An 8,699-nucleotide genomic window follows, 5' to 3' on the forward strand; every position below is an offset into this window, starting at 1 on the left:
GTGGCTATTTCACCAGTGTGACAGTTTCTCCAGTGGCTATCTGAAGAGTGTGGCAGTTTCGCCAGTGGCTATCTCAAGAGTGTGACAGTTTTGCCAGTGGCTATCTCAACAATGTGCCAGTTTCACCAGTGGTTATCTCAACAGTGTGACTATTTCTCCAGTGGCTATCTCAACAGTGTGACAGTTTCGCCAGTGGCTATCTCACCAGTGTGACAGTTTCTCCAGTGGCTATCTCAAGAGTGTGACAGTTTCACGAGTGGCTATCTCCAGGGTATAACAGTTTCACCAGTGGATTTTTTGCCAGTGGCTATCTCAAGAGTGTGACAGTTTCGCCAGTGGCTATCTCAAGAGTGTGACAGTTTTGCCAATGGCTATCTCAAGAGTGTGATGGTTTCGACAGTGGCTATCTCAAGAGTGTGACAGTTTATCCAGTGGCTATCTCAAGAGTGTGATGGTTTCGACAGTGGCTATCTCAAGAGTGTGACAGTTTCGCCAGTGGCTATCTCAACAATGTGCCAGTTTCACCAGTGGTTATCTCAACAGTGTGACTGTTTCTCCAGTGGCTCTCTCAACAGTGTGACAGTTTTGCCAGTGGCTATCTCACCAGTGTGACAGTTTCTCCAGTGGCTATCTCAAGAGTGTGACAGTTTCACGAGTGGCTATCTCCAGGGTATAACAGTTTCACCAGTGGATTTTTTGCCAGTGGCTATTTCAAGAGCGTGACAGTTTCGCCAGTGGCTATCTCAAGAGTGTGACAGTTTTGCCAATGGCTATCTCAAGAGTGTGATGGTTTCGACAGTGGCTATCTCAAGAGTGTGACAGTTTTTCCAGTGGCAATCTCAAGAGTGTGATGGTTTCGACAGTGGCTATCTCAAGAGTGTGACAGTTTCGCCAGTGGCTATCTCAACAGTGTTACAGTTTCGCCAGTGGCTATCTCAACAGTGTAACAGTTTCTCCAGTGGCTATCTCAACAGTGTGACAGTTTCTCCAGTGGCTATCTCAACAGTGTGACAGTTTCTCCAGTGGCTATCTCAACAGTGTGACAGTTTCACCAGTGGCTATCTCAAGAGTGTGATGGTTTCGACAGTGGCTATCTCAAAAGTGTGACAGTTTCGCCAATGGCTATCTCAAGAGTGTGGCAGTTTTGCCCGTGGCTATCTCAAGAGTGTGACAGTTTCTCTAGTGGCTATCTTAAGGGTATAACAGTTTCACCAGTGGCTATCTTTAGAGTGTGACAGTTTCACCAGTGGCTATCTCAAGAGTGTGACAGTTTTGCCTGTGGCTATCTCAAGAGTGTGACAGTTTCTCCAGTGGTTATCTCAACAGTGTGACAGTTTCTCCAGTGGCTATCTCACCAGTGTGACAGTTTCACCAGTGGCTATCTGAAGAGTGTGGCAGTTTCGCCAGTGGCTATCTCAAGAGTGTGACAGTTTTTCCAGTGGCTATCTCAAGAGTGTGATGGTTTCGACAGTGGCTATCTCAAGAGTGTGACAGTTTCGCCAGTGGCTATATCAACAGTGTTACAGTTTTGCCAGTGGCTATCTCAACAGTATGACAGTTTCTCCAGTGGCTATCTCAACAGTGTGACAGTTTCACCAGTGGCTATCTCAAGAGTGTGATGGTTTCGACAGTGGCTATCTCAAGAGTGTGACAGTTTCGCCAATGGCTATCTCAAGAGTGTGGCAGTTTTGCCCGTGGCTATCTCAAGAGTGTGACAGTTTCTCCAGTGGCTATCTTAAGGGTATAACAGTTTCACCAGTGGCTATCTTTAGAGTGTGACAGTTTCACCAGTGGCTATCTCAAGAGTGTGACAGTTTTGCCAGTGGCTATCTCAAGAGAGTGACAGTTTCTCCAGTGGCTATCTCACCAGTGTGACATTTTCACCAGTGGCTATCTGAAGAGTGTGGCAGTTTTGCCAGTGGCTATCTCAAAAGTGTGAAAGTTTTGCCAGTGGCTATCTCAAGAGTGTGACAGTTTCACCAGTGAATATCTCCAGGGTATAACAGTTTCACCAGTAGATTTTTGCCAGTGGCTATCTCAAGAGTGTGGCAGTATCACCAGTGGCTATCTCCAGGGTATGACAGTTTCACCAGTCGATTTTTTGCCAGTGGCTATCTCAAGAGTGTGACAGTTTCGCCAGTGGCTATCTCAAAAGTGTTACAGTTTCTCCAGTGGCTATCTCAAATATGTGACAGTTTCACCAGTGGTTATCTCAACAGTGTGACTGTTTCTCCAGTGGCTATCTCAACAGTGTGACAGTTTCGCCAGTGGCTATCTCACCATTGTGATAGTTTCTCCAGTGGCTATCTCAAGAGTGTGACACTTTCACGAGTGGCTATCTCCAGGGTATAACAGTTTCACCAGTGGATTTTTTGCCAGTGGCTATCTCAAGAGTGTGACAGTTTCGCCAGTGGCTATCTCAAGAGTGTGACAGTTTTGCCAGTGGCTATCTCAAGAGTGTGATGGTTTCGACAGTGGCTATCTCAAGAGTGTGACAGTTTTTCCAGTGGCTATCTCAAGAGTGTGATGGTTTCGACAGTGGCTATCTCAAGAGTGTGACAGTTTCTCTAGTGGCTATCTTAAGGGTATAACAGTTTCACCAGTGGCTATCTTTAGAGTGTGACAGTTTCACCAGTGGCTATCTCAAGAGTGTGACAGTTTTGCCTGTGGCTATCTCAAGAGTGTGACAGTTTCTCCAGTGGTTATCTCAACAGTGTGACAGTTTCTCCAGTGGCTATCTCACCAGTGTGACAGTTTCACCAGTGGCTATCTGAAGAGTGTGGCAGTTTCGCCAGTGGCTATCTCAAGAGTGTGACAGTTTTGCCAGTGGCTATCTCAAGAGTGTGACAGTTTCACCAGTGAATATCTCCAGGGTATAACAGTTTCACCAGTGGATTTTTGCCAGTGGCTATCTCAAGAGTGTGGCAGTTTTGCCAGTGGCTATCTCAAGAGTGTGACAGTTTCAGCAGTGGCTATCTATAGGGTATAACAGTTTCACCAGTCGATTTTTTGCCAGTGGCTATCTCAAGAGTGTGACAGTTTCGCCAGTGGCTATCTCAAGAGGGTTACAGTTTCTCCAGTGGCTATCTCAACAATGTGACAGTTTCACCAGTGGTTATCTCAACAGTGTGACTGTTTCTCCAGTGGCTATCTCAACAGTGTGACAGTTTCGTCAGTGGCTATTTCACCAGTGTGACAGTTTCTCCAGTGGCTATCTGAAGAGTGTGGCAGTTTCGCCAGTGGCTATCTCAAGAGTGTGACAGTTTTGCCAGTGGCTATCTCAACAATGTGCCAGTTTCACCAGTGGTTATCTCAACAGTGTGACTGTTTCTCCAGTGGCTATCTCAACAGTGTGACAGTTTCGCCAGTGGCTATCTCACCAGTGTGACAGTTTCTCCAGTGGCTATCTCAAGAGTGTGACAGTTTCACGAGTGGCTATCTCCAGGGTATAACAGTTTCACCAGTCGATTTTTTGCCAGTGGCTATCTCAAGAGTGTGACAGTTTCGCCAGTGGCTATCTCAAGAGGGTTACAGTTTCTCCAGTGGCTATCTCAACAATGTGACAGTTTCACCAGTGGTTATCTCAACAGTGTGACTGTTTCTCCAGTGGCTATCTCAACAGTGTGACAGTTTCGTCAGTGGCTATTTCACCAGTGTGACAGTTTCTCCAGTGGCTATCTGAAGAGTGTGGCAGTTTCGCCAGTGGCTATCTCAAGAGTGTGACAGTTTTGCCAGTGGCTATCTCAACAATGTGCCAGTTTCACCAGTGGTTATCTCAACAGTGTGACTATTTCTCCAGTGGCTATCTCAACAGTGTGACAGTTTCGCCAGTGGCTATCTCACCAGTGTGACAGTTTCTCCAGTGGCTATCTCAAGAGTGTGACAGTTTCACGAGTGGCTATCTCCAGGGTATAACAGTTTCACCAGTGGATTTTTTGCCAGTGGCTATCTCAAGAGTGTGACAGTTTCGCCAGTGGCTATCTCAAGAGTGTGACAGTTTTGCCAATGGCTATCTCAAGAGTGTGATGGTTTCGACAGTGGCTATCTCAAGAGTGTGACAGTTTTTCCAGTGGCTATCTCAAGAGTGTGATGGTTTCGACAGTGGCTATCTCAAGAGTGTGACAGTTTCGCCAGTGGCTATCTCAACAATGTGCCAGTTTCACCAGTGGTTATCTCAACAGTGTGACTGTTTCTCCAGTGGCTCTCTCAACAGTGTGACAGTTTCGCCAGTGGCTATCTCACCAGTGTGACAGTTTCTCCAGTGGCTATCTCAAGAGTGTGACAGTTTCACGAGTGGCTATCTCCAGGGTATAACAGTTTCACCAGTGGATTTTTTGCCAGTGGCTATTTCAAGAGCGTGACAGTTTCGCCAGTGGCTATCTCAAGAGTGTGACAGTTTTGCCAATGGCTATCTCAAGAGTGTGATGGTTTCGACAGTGGCTATCTCAAGAGTGTGACAGTTTTTCCAGTGGCAATCTCAAGAGTGTGATGGTTTCGACAGTGGCTATCTCAAGAGTGTGACAGTTTCGCCAGTGGCTATCTCAACAGTGTTACAGTTTCGCCAGTGGCTATCTCAACAGTGTAACAGTTTCTCCAGTGGCTATCTCAACAGTGTGACAGTTTCTCCAGTGGCTATCTCAACAGTGTGACAGTTTCTCCAGTGGCTATCTCAACAGTGTGACAGTTTCACCAGTGGCTATCTCAAGAGTGTGATGGTTTCGACAGTGGCTATCTCAAAAGTGTGACAGTTTCGCCAATGGCTATCTCAAGAGTGTGGCAGTTTTGCCCGTGGCTATCTCAAGAGTGTGACAGTTTCTCTAGTGGCTATCTTAAGGGTATAACAGTTTCACCAGTGGCTATCTTTAGAGTGTGACAGTTTCACCAGTGGCTATCTCAAGAGTGTGACAGTTTTGCCTGTGGCTATCTCAAGAGTGTGACAGTTTCTCCAGTGGTTATCTCAACAGTGTGACAGTTTCTCCAGTGGCTATCTCACCAGTGTGACAGTTTCACCAGTGGCTATCTGAAGAGTGTGGCAGTTTCGCCAGTGGCTATCTCAAGAGTGTGACAGTTTTGCCAGTGGCTATCTCAAGAGTGTGACAGTTTCACCAGTGAATATCTCCAGGGTATAACAGTTTCACCAGTGGATTTTTGCCAGTGGCTATCTGAAGAGTGTGGCAGTTTTGCCAGTGGCTATCTCAAGAGTGTGACAGTTTCACCAGTGGCTATCTCCAGGGTATAACAGTTTAACCAGTCGATTTTTTGCCAGTGGCTATCTCAAGAGTGTGACAGTTTCGCCAGTGGCTATCTCAAGAGGGTTACAGTTTCTCCAGTGGCTATCTCAACAATGTGACAGTTTCACCAGTGGTTATCTCAACAGTGTGACTGTTTCTCCAGTGGCTATCTCAACAGTGTGACAGTTTCGTCAGTGGCTATTTCACCAGTGTGACAGTTTCTCCAGTGGCTATCTGAAGAGTGTGGCAGTTTCGCCAGTGGCTATCTCAAGAGTGTGACAGTTTTGCCAGTGGCTATCTCAACAATGTGCCAGTTTCACCAGTGGTTATCTCAACAGTGTGACTGTTTCTCCAGTGGCTATCTCAACAGTGTGACAGTTTCGCCAGTGGCTATCTCACCAGTGTGACAGTTTCTCCAGTGGCTATCTCAAGAGTGTGACAGTTTCACGAGTGGCTATCTCCAGGGTATAACAGTTTCACCAGTGGATTTTTTGCCAGTGGCTATCTCAAGAGTGTGACAGTTTCGCCAGAGGCTATCTCAAGAGTGTGACAGTTTTGCCAATGGCTATCTCAAGAGTGTGATGGTTTCGACAGTGGCTATCTCAAGAGTGTGACAGTTTTTCCAGTGGCTATCTCAAGAGTGTGATGGTTTCGACAGTGGCTATCTTAAGAGTGTGACAGTTTCGCCAGTGGCTATCTCAACAATGTGCCAGTTTCACCAGTGGTTATCTCAACAGTGTGACTGTTTCTCCAGTGGCTATCTCAACAGTGTGACAGTTTCGCCAGTGGCTATCTTACCAGTGTGACAGTTTCTCCAGTGGCTATCTCAAGAGTGTGACAGTTTCACGAGTGGCTATCTCCAGGGTATAACAGTTTCACCAGTGGATTTTTTGCCACTGGCTATCTCAAGAGCGTGACAGTTTCGCCAGTGGCTATCTCAAGAGTGTGACAGTTTTGCCAATGGCTATCTCAAGAGTGTGATGGTTTCGACAGTGGCTATCTCAAGAGTGTGACAGTTTTTCCAGTGGCTATCTCAAGAGTGTGATGGTTTCGACAGTGGCTATCTCAAGAGTGTGACAGTTTCGCCAGTGGCTATCTCAACAGTGTTACAGTTTCGCCAGTGGCTATCTCAACAGTGTGACAGTTTCTCCAGTGGCTATCTCAACAGTGTGACAGTTTCTCCAGTGGCTATCTCAACAGTGTGACAGTTTCTCCAGTGGCTATCTCAACAGTGTGACAGTTTCACCAGTGGCTATCTCAAGAGTGTGATGGTTTCGACAGTGGCTATCTCAATAGTGTGACAGTTTCGCCAATGGCTATCTCAAGAGTGTGGCAGTTTTGCCCGTGGCTATCTCAAGAGTGTGACAGTTTCTTTAGTGGCTATCTTAAGGATATAACAGTTTCACCAGTGGCTATCTTTAGAGTGTGACAGTTTCACCAGTGGCTATCTCAAGAGTGTGACAGTTTTGCCTGTGGCTATCTCAAGAGTGTGACAGTTTCTCCAGTGGTTATCTCAACAGTGTGACAGTTTCTCCAGTGGCTATCTCACCAGTGTGACAGTTTCACCAGTGGCTATCTGAAGAGTGTGGCAGTTTCGCCAGTGGCTATCTCAAGAGTGTGACAGTTTTGCCAGTGGCTATCTCAAGAGTGTGACAGTTTCACCAGTGAATATCTCCAGGGTATAACAGTTTCACCAGTGGATTTTTGCCAGTGGCTATCTCAAGAGTGTGGCAGTTTTACCAGTGGCTATCTCAAGAGTGTGACAGTTTCACCAGTGGCTATCTCCAGGGTATAACAGTTTCACCAGTCGATTTTTTGCCAGTGGCTATCTCAAGAGTGTGACAGTTTCGCCAGTGGCTATCTCAACAGTGTTACAGTTTCGCCAGTGGCTATCTCAACAGTGTGACAGTTTCTCCAGTGGCTATCTCAACAGTGTGACAGTTTCTCCAGTGGCTATCTCAACAGTGTGACAGTTTCTCCAGTGGCTATCTCAACAGTGTGACAGTTTCACCAGTGGCTATCTCAAGAGTGTGATGGTTTCGACAGTGGCTATCTCAAGAGTGTGACAGTTTCGCCAATGGCTATCTCAAGAGTGTGACAGTTTCACCAGTGGTTATCTCAACAGTGTGACTGTTTCTCCAGTGGCTATCTCAACAGTGTGACAGTTTCGCCAGTGGCTATCTCACCATTGTGATAGTTTCTCCAGTGGCTATCTCAAGAGTGTGACACTTTCACGAGTGGCTATCTCCAGGGTATAACAGTTTCACCAGTGGATTTTTTGCCAGTGGCTATCTCAAGAGTGTGACAGTTTCGCCAGTGGCTATCTCAAGAGTGTGACAGTTTTGCCAGTGGCTATCTCAAGAGTGTGATGGTTTCGACAGTGGCTATCTCAAGAGTGTGACAGTTTTTCCAGTGGCTATCTCAAGAGTGTGATGGTTTCGACAGTGGCTATCTCAAGAGTGTGACAGTTTCTCTAGTGGCTATCTTAAGGGTATAACAGTTTCACCAGTGGCTATCTTTAGAGTGTGACAGTTTCACCAGTGGCTATCTCAAGAGTGTGACAGTTTTGCCTGTGGCTATCTCAAGAGTGTGACAGTTTCTCCAGTGGTTATCTCAACAGTGTGACAGTTTCTCCAGTGGCTATCTCACCAGTGTGACAGTTTCACCAGTGGCTATCTGAAGAGTGTGGCAGTTTCGCCAGTGGCTATCTCAAGAGTGTGACAGTTTTGCCAGTGGCTATCTCAAGAGTGTGACAGTTTCACCAGTGAATATCTCCAGGGTATAACAGTTTCACCAGTGGATTTTTGCCAGTGGCTATCTCAAGAGTGTGGCAGTTTTGCCAGTGGCTATCTCAAGAGTGTGACAGTTTCAGCAGTGGCTATCTCCAGGGTATAACAGTTTCACCAGTCGATTTTTTGCCAGTGGCTATCTCAAGAGTGTGACAGTTTCGCCAGTGGCTATCTCAAGAGGGTTACAGTTTCTCCAGTGGCTATCTCAACAATGTGACAGTTTCACCAGTGGTTATCTCAACAGTGTGACTGTTTCTCCAGTGGCTATCTCAACAGTGTGACAGTTTCGTCAGTGGCTATTTCACCAGTGTGACAGTTTCTCCAGTGGCTATCTGAAGAGTGTGGCAGTTTCGCCAGTGGCTATCTCAAGAGTGTGACAGTTTTGCCAGTGGCTATCTCAACAATGTGCCAGTTTCACCAGTGGTTATCTCAACAGTGTGACTGTTTCTCCAGTGGCTATCTCAACAGTGTGACAGTTTCGCCAGTGGCTATCTCACCAGTGTGACAGTTTCTCCAGTGGCTATCTCAAGAGTGTGACAGTTTCACGAGTGGCTATCTCCAGGGTATAACAGTTTCACCAGTCGATTTTTTGCCAGTGGCTATCTCAAGAGTGTGACAGTTTCGCCAGTGGCTATCTCAAGAGGGTTACAGTTTCTCCAGTGGCTATCTCAACAATGTG

The sequence above is a fragment of the Phyllobates terribilis genome, unplaced genomic scaffold, assembly GCF_046119375.1.
Source record: "Phyllobates terribilis strain yellow unplaced genomic scaffold, ASM4611937v1 Scaffold_331__1_contigs__length_2093441, whole genome shotgun sequence".
In the NCBI taxonomy this organism is placed as follows: Eukaryota; Metazoa; Chordata; class Amphibia; order Anura; family Dendrobatidae; genus Phyllobates; species Phyllobates terribilis.